The following is a 14,186-nucleotide window of genomic DNA, read 5'->3' on the forward strand; positions in this document are numbered from 1 at the left end:
TGGGAGCAGGAAATAAAAACTGATATCTCAACTGAGGAATGGTTAGATATGTGTGAAACCCAGAACACAACGACTAACTCAAGATGCTGGAGAGAATTTGGGTGGAAACATCTTACTCGATTCTTTATTACACCAAAAATCAAAAGTAAACAGACTCAAGACAGTTTGCCATGCTGGTAACATGTGTGGTAACATGGAAGCACACCATACGCACGTGTTTTGGGAGTGCCTGAAACTGCATAATTTTTGGAAGAACGTGACTCTTGTAATAGGCAATATCTTGGGCTATCAATTACCACACAATTTTAAAACTGTATATCTTGGGAATATTAGAGAGTATGTTCTGTATGACGACTTGTATTTGACAAAAATCCTATTGATAGCTGCAAAGAAAGCTATAACAAGAAACTGGTACAAACTGGATCCGCCTTCATCAAAAGACTGGTTAAATATTGTTGGAGAAATCTATGCAATGGAAAAAATGACTTACATTCTTAGATTAAAGGAAGATATTTTCGTTGCTAAGTGGGAGAAGTGGACATTATATGGCACCAAGGAAAATTAATGAACGAACAAAACATTTAAGGTCTATGACTCTGTATATCTATTGATGCATGCCCATATAAAAGTACGTATATAAGCTGGAGTATGTATGCTGCGGAGTAAAGGCAGGCATGCATACGGTAGTTGATTAGAATTGGCACCCACACCTTTTGTTCGCTTTAGTTCTATTTGTTTTGACTGTGTGCTTGCATGGTTATTTTTCCTGTAATGCAATACATGTCTATGTTTAAACTGTGACAAAACTATCAATAAAAATTACAGTGTCAAAAAAAAAAAAAACACCAATAGTGTGTACTCACAAGACCTTTCATGTCGTAAAATATGTGTATCTTACAACTCAACTCGTAGATATGCAGACAGATTCCTAAAATGCTGTAAAGCCTATACCTTAACATTGTCAATCTTAAACACACAGAGCTACAAAAATAAACAAAGGGAAAACCTGAATGGAAAAGCATTTGAGCGATTGCAAAACTGAATGCAGCACAATAATTGCTTTGGCTCAATTAGCTAAATTATTTAATATCAAGTATAATATCTCTGTATATTTTAGAGAACCTCTTTTCTCTTATATGGGATCTAAATCCATAAACAGCGATTTCCAACTAGATCACATAAACAATATATAAAACTAAAGTCAGTTTTTTGCTACTTAAAGTCCACAAGCCTAACAAATCTCTAATGAATCTCACCAGATGGGATCCAATGTTTTAGCACTTTACAAAGCATGTCTGTGTTACATTAGAAACACTACTACTCAAACTGCTACCCTCCTTCCCCTTGTCCTTCCTTCATTCCCTCCTCCAGTTTGCCCCCAATCTGGAACACAGACCAGACATGTTCACTGGGGACAAAGCTGAGGTAATAAATCCTAATAGAGTTCATGAGGGTCTAAATAAGGAGGACTTTGTGTGTCCGAGTGTGTGCAAGTCAGTGTATGTGACAGAGACAGAGGCCTGGCCCAAGATAGTCACCACTAGCAGAGCCAATACACACAAAGGGAGGCCATTTTCCACTTCGGGCTGCCTGTGTGATACTGTCTGGATAAAGGTGAAACAAATGAGGGGGAAGCCCAATGCAAAGAACCAACTGGCAAATTTCCTAGGCAAGAGGTCTGAAGCAAAAGGAAATTAGATATTTTTTGAATATGTATGGCTGGATTTCACCCTAGAAAGTGCAGCTCAAAGCAGGGAGACAAAAGCAAGGCAAGGGAGTCAGAGACTGTGTACTGGGAGCCTTGTGAGGACATGCTGGTGTTGCATAAATCTACTTAGTGTAGCAACGTAAGGACAGTGCTTTGCAAATGCATGCCAAAAGTGTCATCACAGCTCCTAGTGCACGCCACGCTTTGGTTTTGCTTGCACTTGTTGTGCACCATTCAATTTCCTAACCAATTCGGCATCACTAACTCAGCTGTAACATTATGGCTCCATCATGTTTGGCCAATGCCCAATACTGAAGTATTTATTTCTTTATTTTTGTTCTTATTTTATCCCCTTTTGTTGCAGGGAAACAAAGAAATCTTTATTATAAAAACACAGTTTTAAGCTCTTTCAGCCCTTCATTACCCTACTTTTAGCCATCCAAAAAATGGATGTAACACAACACATAAACATCGCCTGCTTACAATGATGTCATTTTAATTGCTGATAGTATCAGTTAACATGGCCGATACCAACGTTCTGCTGAAACATGCGGGCCTTATGGTACTGCACAGGTGTCCATTTGCATAGGTTTTTGGCTAGCAGATAAAGAGACTAACACAGATGATATAGAAACACAAGAGTCCTTAAAAAAGCCAAGCCCATATATCCCAAGGGTGAAGATATGATGCATTAAATCCAGTACTGATGGGATATAAAGTTTTTCTAAACACAAGTAAAACAACAGCAGCGTTCTCCACAAAGAACCAAAGTTCAAAAAAGCACACACGAGAAGCAGTTTTTATTGCTTTTAACCATTAGATGTCAGACAATGTAGCACTTAGAATTCTGCTGTTTTGAAATGATGTCCATGAAACTACAGTTACAACATTTATGTAATTCCTTACTAACATCATAGTATAGTAGATGTTTGTTAGCTAGCACACTGATCTAAGTCAAGAATTGTGATAGCTAGAACCACTCAGTCTTCCTCATTAGCCTTAGCAGACAGGAGCTCCATCGTTCCATAGCCCTCTTCATCTTCAAATACTAGCCTAAGTCCACCAATGCATTTTCTCATTGATTTAAAAGGCAGAATTGCTTCCCATAATGCCCTGTCTCTTGTCCCCCCTACCACCTAAACCCACGTCACCCACTAGTACCATGCCAGTTATTGTCTCTTAGCAACAGAAAATGTCCCTCGTTCCCCCTTCTCCCTCCAGAGAGCTCCGGAGGATAATCGATACTGATCATTGTAACTGTGGTCCCAGATCTGCCCTTCCTGTAAGGTCTCTCATTACCGGAAAACAGAAAACCCCCCTACTACTCCTAACTCCTGCAGAGATGAAGAGGGGTGTGATGAAGAGGGCTATCTGCAGAAGGAAGAGGGCTGGCAGTAGTGGGCAGTGAGAAGAAAACAAAAAATGTCCACTGTAATGCAAGGGGCACAAGGAGTTTCCTCAACATACACAATTCATGCAGTTCTTTTTTTTAAGGTACAGGGTGCTACAAAAAAGGGAAAAAAAAGGTTAATGTCCTACAAAAAATGTAACAGAGCAAGTGAAAGCAAGCACTCTGTAGTGTAATCTCTTAAATCTGTTAATTAAGTCAGAGGTTACTGCTGGTTTTTGTGCAGCCCTCTCCCATGTGAGTCTCCTAGTCCATCTCTCTCCCTCTTCCTGGGTGGTCTGATGCAAGAGCTCACTAAAAACAAATTAGGCCACTTCATCTGCAGTATTTGCAAAATCCTTAAAACCTGAAACAAATCCACACACTATTAACTTAAGAGGCTACAAACTAGGACGATGTGATTTTTCTTTAAATATAATTTTGGCTTCTAATAATTGTGAAAACAAGATAGCTTATATACGATTATTGTTTAACCATAAATTTGCATTTTGCTTTATGTAATGAATGTAGTTACCATTTTTTCTTTACAGTTGTGCACTTTGGCAATTCCCTAAAAGTCCAACTCACTCACTGTTTCACCCAAGATAATTCAAAAAGAGCCTTTAATCAACAAGATGTAGATAAAGGAAGTAAAAGTCATAACAACATTTCCGAAGGAGAACCTGCAGGGGCACTCTATCTTCTTGGTGGGTCCTGTGCAGCTTTCCTGAGACATGTGTGCCTGCTGCCTCTTGGCCATTTAAAAAGTTTAGCAAAAGCATGATTTTTCTTAGTTACCTTGTTACTCATAACTGTTATCACAGAATTGACAGAAAAACTCATAGGCATGATTTTTTGCCATAAGTAAACAGCCCTTTCACAAATGTGGACATTTACTAACATGACATTTTTAGAAACAATATTTCCAAGACATGATATGTGCCTGCCTGTTTGCACCACCACCCTGTTACACAATCCACTATCAGCTTGCAAGTACCAATAATGAGAGTGAAAAGGGAGTCTGGCATATACTGAACTAGCTGACTGACTGCTGGTGGCCTTGTGGCTGCCAGAGCACATGGAGATCATCCAGGGAAGTGTGACTTCCTTAAGCTGGTAAATCACGATTAACACTCACGAGGAGAAGCACCACCCTGCCTAGCGCGTGTGTGCCACCTCACTTGACAAATGAAAACTCACATGTGGAGTGTTGATACTGACAATCAGAATTTCACAAACAGTGATTTTTTCTCTTCCTGACTCATAATGAAATCATGCTCTATGCTTTACATGAAGTAACTCTGTAGACATTATCTTAATACATTTTAGGTCTAGTAATATATAAATGTCTTCCTTTATGAAAACAAGATATCTCAGATGCGCCATATCCTGTTTTCAAGACCAAGACCAGTGCAAAAGGTAAATAAATGATATCCCATGTTATGCAGTTTACCCACCATAGTTAATCCCCTGTCTTGTAGCATTAATATGCATTCCTTTACTTCAAATCATACTAATATCATCTTTTCTTTTCAGTAGGGTTACGGGAAGTATTCAGAAGTTTAGCTGTGCTTCATTCATTAACCACATTTGCATAATCAGTTCCTTGCGGCTCACAAGGTGTCAAAACCTCATTATGTCAACCAATTTTTTCAGCGCCTTTGTACGTGCTATATATTTATTAGATTTTTTGTTAAGTGCTCTATGCACTCAGTAAGGTGCATAAAAGTACTAGATGAACCAGTCTGGAGGAGACACAGCTGATGCTATTGTGCAGCTGAACCTCTGAGGTCACTGCAGTACTAGTGTGGAGAAATCTATGAGTGGAAATGCCAGGAAAAAGGAATTAAAGTTATTTCACATGAGTCTGTTTTTCCCAAAGTTACCATGGACATTACATGAGACAATAAGCACCTTGGCAAATACTTGTGAAAGTCCCCCACTTTTCCCATCTAGTACCACATCACAGTTCTCATGTGGTGTCCCTATATGCCCTAGGGACTTATAGGGACATTACACAGTCCCCAGGACATAGGGAGAGGTTTCCTTGGGGTTTTAGCATATCCTGTAGTCATTTTGCATCTCTTTATAGCCCTTTAATGTTTCTTGCAGCAGTGCTTTTTAGGTGAAGCCCACGGGCTCATTTGACTAAACGGTAGGTCTGTAAAAAAATGGATTCATGAAAAAAACCCAAAACGTAACTGCACATTTATTGCAGGTACTGTAGAAATATGTAGACAGCCCTCTGTTGGCATCTGTCACTCTGTATACTGTTGTAGTATGTCTCTGTCTTTACTACTAACAAGCTGGATAACAACAAACATTCAATTCAATGTACACCACTTACTCATGACCCATCTGAGTCCATCAGCATCACCAGTAATCAGGTTAGAAATGATTAGGGCCCAGCTACACTACACCAAAGCAGCAAGGGGGCTGTTGGCTGGTTATGATTGGCTTGACTGGCTGGATTCATTAGTTGCTGTGATGAAATATTCATAAAAGGAACAAGTTACTTCCCAGGGAAACGCGGGATGCCATCATTCAAAACAGCCTACATTATTAATCAGCACCTTTTTCAACACAAAGGGTCCATACTTGACACGGTGTGCACATGCACAGACATGACGCAAGCCCTTAAGCACATACATGGAAGGACACAGACATTAGCTACCTATCTTTCCCGGTTCCCACTGCCAGAAAGGAAATTCCATTCAGCATTGCCGTAAAGGGACTGTTAACAGCCCAGTAACTGAGTAGGACACTGGATAGAGAATAATGATCGAATAACGGTGTAACTGAATCAGCTGTCTTATCAAAGTCGGGAAATGGAAACAAATTTGGTTTTAGGAGTCTGTTGTTACTGCATTTCTCTTGTACAAATATTTATCAAAGAGCCTCTACGGACTGGGACAGCACACAGGAACACCTTTCATAAAACAAATGGGCATTTATTTGAATGGTCTGCTCTAAATGAAAGGCTGGGTTCACAGATTTCGCTGCTTGCAAGTGAATACCAATTAATCCTAATTACATCTTCATCAACCAACTCCAAATGGTTATTCAGCACCATTTTGCCGGGATGATGAATATCTTTGTGGCCACAAACACAAGCTGAATGAGACATTAAAGTAATTTATCCTTAAAGCGAGAACTTAATCGAGCTCTTGTGGGTGAGAGGATGGCTTTGTTGTGGTAAATAAGAACAAGGAGCGATAACGGAGAACAGGAAGAGAACGGAGAGAAAAAAGGTGAGGGCAAAAACAATTTGGATAATAATAAGAGCAAAAGAGCAAAAAAGGAGTAAAACAATGCTTTACAGTTGCCTGATGGCACTCATTTAGGAGCAAATCCCTCTACTTCTACCACCAGCTCACCAGAAATAGATCAAAGGCTGACTTGATCAAAGAGAGAACAATCCACTTAGCTGCCTCTTTGCCCCGTTTTCCTCTGTCATCTAATTTCCTCAGAATAGAGGGATGATAGCGTATGCTAGTGTTGCACAGTTTTTTTGCCTTGACTACTCTGGTTAAACTTTTTAGGTGAATAGACAACAGCTTATTTTACTCCCCCACAAAAAATATTAAACCAATTTTTTTTTTAAAAAAAAAAGCTCAGCTCCTTGTGATATTTCTTAAGGATTTTTACTCACACCTATATAAGCAAAGCCAGTGTACTTTTTCATCATGTATGTGTCTTGGCTGATTTAAAATATTGTTCCTTGCGCCATTTTAAAGTCATTTATGATATATACTGCTGTATGAAAATTAAAATGCAGTTAACGTTGCATTCTAATGTGAAAATAACATATTATGATTACTGCACTATGCCTAACTCCTTTCTTTCGAGCAATGCCCAGTTGTTTTCTTTTTTCCACTACAGTTCCTCCTGCTGTGTGGCAACCCAGTATATGGTGTATATATCTCCATGTCCCAGTTTCCCTTACGTCCATTCCTCTTTCCACCTCCATCCTGTGCATGGAAGCCAGTGGCGTTAGCTACTGCCTCTCACCCAGTCTGAACTCCAAAGAGATTTTGCTGCTGATTGGAGGCAGCTGGCTCAATGCGTCTGAATCTCCACCCCCATAACCACCCCTCTCAGCCATGGTTATTCAGAGAGTCAGTCATAACACCCAACAAAAGCTACCAGATGCATGGTTCACAAGCAAACAACACAGCACAGGCAAACGAAATAGTCTGGACTGTGAACTGTGCCCTAACACCGTTCAAGTCCAGACAGTACTCTCTGCTCCACTAAAACTGACCTCAGTTATCTGGCAGGCATGAAAATATTGCACCATTTGCACAGCTCACAGGAGTGTATCTTTGGCTGTCTATGTCACTTTGCAAACTTCAGTTCATCCTTTTTATTTCACATAGGAGCTGCCTCACTGACTAGGCTGCCTTTATACTCTAGAACAACACTACTTGAAACCAACAAGCCATGCTGAAAATAAATCAGACAGGCAAAGCATGTTCAAAAAATTATATCATTGTGATCAGAAGACCAAATTACTGTAAACTGAAAATAATTACAAAGAACAAGTGCCTACTGTATGATATGACAAGTCCCAGATGAGTCAGTCAGAATTAAAGTTGCAATTTGGTGGCCCCATCACAGAATTAGCTCTTTATTTAATTACTACAGATTATTTTGATGAACAGCTTGTCAAAGAGCATACACTGTTATGAGATTTACAGAAAAATTATACGAGGAACATGAAACACCTTATAACACATTGTGCTCAGGTGTTCCAGATACCAGCAGAGACTGCACACAGCGGCTTTGATCTGCTGTGTAAACGTAAGATGACAGTAAGGTGAAAAAGCAACAATATATATCTAAATTTAAAGTGTCACCATGCATTACACTATTCTGAAGTAGAATAAAATGGTAAAGTAATCCCATCCAGAAACCCTATGTGTCATACTTTATAATGTTAGGTAAAGACCCTACAATACTATAGAGGGAACCCAAACAATCAGCACTCAGCGACAGTGGAAAAGAAGAACTCCCTTATAATAGGAACAGATCTTCAGCAGACCAAGACTCCAGGAATTGCAGTCATCTACTGAAACTGGCTGGGTAATGAGAAAAGAGAAGAGAAAAAGCAAAAGCACAGACAGACCGAGGACAAAATGCAAACTAAAACAATAGAGAAAACATGCAAAGCCAAATATGACTAAAACCGATGAAAAGTGCTGTGTGGAACTCATTTAAATAATGAATATGAGGCCCAGTACAAATTCTGTCAGAAAAGGCTAACATGTCAATGATGTTTTGGGTGGGGGATCTTTGAAGAAAAGTTGAATAAACAAAAAACTGCCATCTTTATCACAATGCTCAATAAAAGAAAAATTTCAAAAACTTGTATTATGTCATTACTTAGACAATATTCAAATGCAGTTCCGGTAAAGTACTGCAATGTGTTACTTTAGTAAGTGGTAATGTTTACCATAATCCATTCTTTTTATAACTCCAAATCCATTCGGTCTTTTCACAAATTCCATCTCCACCATTGCCACTGCTTCATAAAATGTCACAGATATGTTAAAAACAAGGAAAACTCTGCCTCACTTAAAAACAAAACAAAACAAAAAAACAAAGCCACGCATTCACATACACATAAATCAAACTGGATGATGTCAAGTGACATTAACTGAGCCATTTTTTAAGGACAAGGGTAATTAAGTTACTGCCAACAGTACAAATACACTTACTGCAGGATGAGGCAGGTTAAGATTTGGTTCAGGGTTTACATGAAACTGAAGTGGCTGAGCTATGCATCAGAGTAAGCTGACCCGCACAGACTGACAAGTCTTTCTTTCCCCCCCCTTCATTGTTAGACCCATTATATATTCTTGGAAATTCAGTGTCACTCTACTACGGAAGGACAAATATTTACTCACACTGACAACTTTGGGAAACCTTAGACGTTGGGATCAAACATATTTGTAAAATGACTAAAGAAGCTAACCTTTAAGCACAAAGGCACCAAACACTTGTTCGAAATGTGAGCTCTTGCATTAAATTCTTTTAAGGTTTGAAATGCTACTGTGTCTGTAGTCTGGTTTACTAGCTGGTAACCTTGAATGTTTGGAACAACTTTGCAGTAATGAGGGGCAGGAAGAGAAACAGCATCATAAAGTTGCATGACAGAGCCTGTTATTTCCATTCTTATGGGACAGAAAAAACTAGTATACAACACATAACTGAAGGCTTCGCTGATACTATTACATGTCTAGAAACTTTATGGTGGATTATAGTAATTAATCACTGCTGTTGGCATAAACTTCAAAGTATCTATGGCTACTGGTAACGTTAATTCCTCGCTCTCTTTTGCACTCACCCACTCATGCACACACACACACACACACACACACACACAGGTTTCAAACTTCCCATAACACTAAACTTAACGTCAGACAAGTTACCTAAAAGGAAAGTCTCTGCAGGTAAAAAAGTTTCACTTCACCTTCAATTTCAACTTCTCTTAACGTTCAACCGCAATGCAGCATGTTGTCAACGAATGGTCCACTAAGTATATTCAGCAATCTTTGACTGATGATTTGAGTCCTCGACTTTCAGGATGCATCCCTGACATACAATACCGGTTACTATTATTATTATTATCTATTATTATTTTTTATTCCCACAATCATTCTCTGCAACAGATCCAAAAAGCCAGTATCAGTTGACCTCTAAATACTTGCAAAGAAGCATTAATGTGTAATTTCAATAAAAACTTTATCTTAAATTCACTTGAAACTACTATACTTACAATTAAAAGGTCTAAACTCTATGGCTCAGTTACCAAGACATGAACTAATCCTAGTTTTACACGACTGAACAAGTTTTTTAATCTAGGACTAGGTTTAATACATGTCAGGGAAACACAGTAGGGTGCTCGTTTAACAAGGGTCAACGGCAGACATAAAAACACATTATTTTAAATTGTTCATTAAAAAAAAAATTACACCTCAAATCTCCTTTCACGCATTTAAAAAAACTTCACAAACTAGGTTGTATGTTGGCATTTAATTAACCACTCTTCTTATTCTTCCCTAGTTACCATGTGGAGCTAGATATGGATCTAGTCTGATAACTGAAACACTGACACGCACTGTACTCGGTTATCAATCTATGTGGAGACTAACATTTCTCTTATATCTAATTCCTGGATGAGTCCCAGTTTGAAATCATTGTCTGAGTTTCTTAGAAGTATTCTGACACACTTTTTCCACAGAAAATCATAAAGTAAAGCAACGAGGCATGCCAGAGTGTGGTATGCTCTCCTGCATTTCAGTCATGTCTCACCAACCTCTGATGTGGCTTGGGAGAGATCCACATGGGCTCCAGGTCTGGAAAGGGGACAGGGGATACTCAGACAGCCTATCATAAAAGGCTGTTTCATAATACAGTGTAAGAGGTGAGCCCCATTGCCACATATTCATAACAACTCCTACTTGTGCTTTCACTCTCCTATCACCAAACATTTATATTTTTTTTAGTACACGAACTATTACCTAATGAAGCCCAGATTCCAGGAAAGCAGGAACTGAATCAAACGAATTACCTAGGGCCGATACCCCTCCTCCACTTCACATTTTTACTCTCACTCTAATCAACCCAAAGGCAATAAATGAGATTTATCACTGGCACCAATTGGAGAAAGGGGGAACAAGCTAGCAAAGACATGGGCTGAAGGAGAATGGAGGCCAAATCACAAACAGTGGGGGGCATGAGCCATTGCTTAGTAGTGCATCACAGCTGTTTGGCCTCCCCAAACCAATAAGACCAGGAGTAACTAATTTCCCAATTTCATCTCAAGTCAGAAAGTATTTTAAAACCATAATCTACATGAAAATAACCCTGCAAATATTTCTCATCATGTAAACGTAAAGTAAATTCTGAAAACTTTTACCTGAGTCATAGGTAAGTTTTTCTAAAAGCAGAAATCATAGGCAATTAGTGAAAAACATCCCTTACTGCTCTCCCCTAAAAAATTTTCCTGACATCAGAAGGTCTACTTTCAATTCAGTTTTTGTCATTCAATGAGCACTTCATTTACAAACCAGACAATAAGCAGACTGTTATGTCTTCAGATAAATTACAATATACAGTTTTTGCACAATCACTACACTTTACAAGTTACTTTTTAAAGTGTAAAATCTTCACATGTAAAGCTTTTGTATTTTATGATTTAAACAGCGTGTCTTGATCTACATTCAAAATACTCTTTCCAACAACTTTCCAACGTCATCGGGTGGATGTTACTGGACCTTTTAGCAACCCTTGTACTGCATGTGTAATACTCTTGCGTTAAACAAAGCCTGAACATACATTACTATTTAAAAACAGTAAAAATTTCAGAGGACATGTCTTAACACTTTTAAAGCATATGCAACTTGCTAATCCTGCTATGTGAAACACCCACATATTCTCTTTGTGTCATCTTTGTAGTTCCTGCAGGCTCTAAACATGGTGCCAACAGATCTAGTGTGCAGTGACCCTCAGAGTCCCTGCAGGGCAGACAGCCATCAATTGTCTGGCACAGAGGAAAATTAGAAAAGGGGAGCTGTTCAGCATAAACACACACAGAAGTAGAAGTGGAGCTCAACCACTGTTATTGCTCATGCGAACCTTTTTTTTTATACACGCACTTAAAATACAGCCTGGTATGCATGGTTACCAAAAGTAGCTATTATTACATGAGTGATTAACTGGTACTTTATTTGTTTTAACCAAACCAACAAAACTTCCCTTAAATTCAAAGCCACTTTTCTCTATGTATGGGTATCTGTAAAAGCATTATATTCTAGTGTAGTACTTAAGTTGCTGGGTAGGTGATATAATAAGTTTAAAAAAAAAAACCCTGTCTGTTTCCATTTAAGTTCAGGAGAGTGGGGGAGATTTGGCTGCAAGAGGGATTTTACAACAAACAACACCAAGTCCATTGACCTCATCACAGGGGTTTAGATATTTTTGACTAAAACTGTGACAAAAGCCTAGCATGTTGTTCATTTCGCAGCCACCAAATACTATCCATCAACAAAAGGAGAATGACATAATTAGAAAAATAGCCAGGCACCATGGCAACCTACTGTGTCAAGGCTTGCATAGGGCTCGACTAGCCTTTGCTGCAGGCGAGAAACACAGTGGAAACCAAATAGCGAAAATTGCAGGAAAGAACTGGAGGGGACAGCTATGTGGGAGCCATTTTCATTTCCTTATGAGTCAAATCCAAACGCTCCAATGTGTTTGGTTTCAGCCACATCAATCTGATTTTTTTCTGTATTAAACATATAGCTTAAATTCGTGGAAGACATGACCAGTGGCGTGTTTAATCCGGACCCTTCTACTATAATAAGTTAAAGCACCCTGGCACAGAATACTCGCATACTTTAGCCACCTCTTTGACAAACACAACATTCCTAACAGTGGTACATACACGTCATAATCATATAATGAAAAAGAAGTGTGCGGAAACATGTATTACACGCACAAAGTTTATTGTTACCAAGTACGCTTACAACTTTCAGCCTTTCTTCTGTCTCATTTGTTAATTAATACATTAGATGCACAAACTGGGGCAACATCTCCCCAAGGTCTCCGAGAACAACAGTACTTTTCAACTAACTTGACTTGCTTTGAGATTATACTAAATGGCGTTGTTCCCTCTCCTGTAATTCAGCTAAAGTTAGTGTGTACGCCTACGCGATGAAAGTAAGCAGCATTTTTTTAAATAAGCTGAAAATTTCAGCTTGTGTTGATAAAAGTGGACGCACTGGTTTCAAACAGCACAAAGGAAAACAGCCAAAGCTCTGCGTACAGTATCACTGCCACTACTGTTAGCTTAGTGAACGACAAACGACATATCTATTACGGAGTAACAAACAAACCAACACTGGCTTCTGAATATTTCTAATTAATATGCTTCGTTTTCTTACCGAAAAATCGCGTACGACTGCTGGTCAAGAAAACAACGATTAGGCAAAGTATACCTGGTTTTACTTCACTAAAATCAACCATACTTTGTATAGCTCATTGTGCTAGCTCTGGTAGCATAGCTCATAGCCTTTTTCCGACTTTGGGTATGCTCGTTTTACACTAACATGCCTGGCACTTGTATGTTATTGAGAGAGAATACACTCTAGTTTAGTACATAAAATATCAGTTTGTCCAGATTTGTGTTAAAATAGTTTTTGTAGCAACTGCTACCTGTTTCTCTTTAAATGATAAAGATAGCATGGAAATTTTTATTGACCCAAATTACTTGCTGGTTGGCTAATATTAAAGCGATAGCGTGTAACTCCGTAACACGCTAGCTAAGATAGCCACCGGACTTTCTCGAACACAGCATAACGAAGTAATTAACATCGCTATGTGTGTTTTATTTGCTCCTAACTTCCATGGGTTTCATGACATTACATGTATATCGATAACGTTCCATTCGTTTAATCCAGTCCAGGCGCCGAAGAGCCGGCGTAGCCCGTCGTAAAAAACGTGCGCGCCTAGGAGAGGCTGCCCTGAACGCATCTTGTTATAAGGCTACTGCCGATGTGTCGCTCGCATTTTCCCAATATAATCGAAGTACACTTACCGTTGACGTGTTTCCTATTCTCAAACCAAACCCCGAGCTCACGGCCTGATTTTGATCGAACACTCGCGTCAAAGTAACAGAAATAGGGAATTTTATCCAACTTATTCTTCGTAGTTGTTTTCTCCACTTCCTGATTGAGACGCTGCCATTTTGAACAGCGAAAAAATATTTCCGCCGTTGTCGTCACACACAAGAGCCGCTCGTTCAGATCCCTCGAGGACTCTGCTTGTTGATCGAGAACAGAAAACAGAAGAGCACAGAAATAGTTAAGTGTTTGGCCCACCTGAGACAATGCGTCAAGTTAGACAAAATATATAAAGAGTGACAAATGAGCGCTCAGCAGTTATAGCTAAGTTAATAAACAGCTGGCCAAGAAATAAATACTAATACCTTAATAATAACAAGCAGCTCAGTCAAAGGTACGCAGATGCTGAAATTCAGATTGACTATCTGATAAATAAATAAAATATTTCATAGTTTTAAAAACA

The 14,186-nt window shown here is 38.9% G+C and overlaps 1 protein-coding gene across 4 annotated transcripts in view; it reads right to left on the reverse strand.

Moving 5' to 3' along the window:
• The window catches only part of sbno2b (strawberry notch homolog 2b), a 67,559-nt gene extending 53,693 nt beyond the window's left edge, over positions 1-13,866 (reverse strand). For 3 of the 4 annotated variants that reach the window (XM_005733984.2, XM_005733983.2, XM_013911122.1), the window contains exon 1: positions 13,699-13,866. The gene's annotated coding sequence lies outside the window, so the exon portion shown is untranslated. Of the gene's footprint in view, positions 1-13,045; positions 13,165-13,698 lie in introns of those variants that run through there. The other variant, XM_005733982.2, reaches the window with a different exon arrangement.
• Positions 13,867-14,186: the final 320 nt, after the last annotated feature.

Source organism: Pundamilia nyererei, unplaced genomic scaffold (assembly GCF_000239375.1).
Source record: "Pundamilia nyererei isolate P.nyererei 1_Seehausen unplaced genomic scaffold, PunNye1.0 scaffold00056, whole genome shotgun sequence".
In the NCBI taxonomy this organism is placed as follows: Eukaryota; Metazoa; Chordata; class Actinopteri; order Cichliformes; family Cichlidae; genus Pundamilia; species Pundamilia nyererei.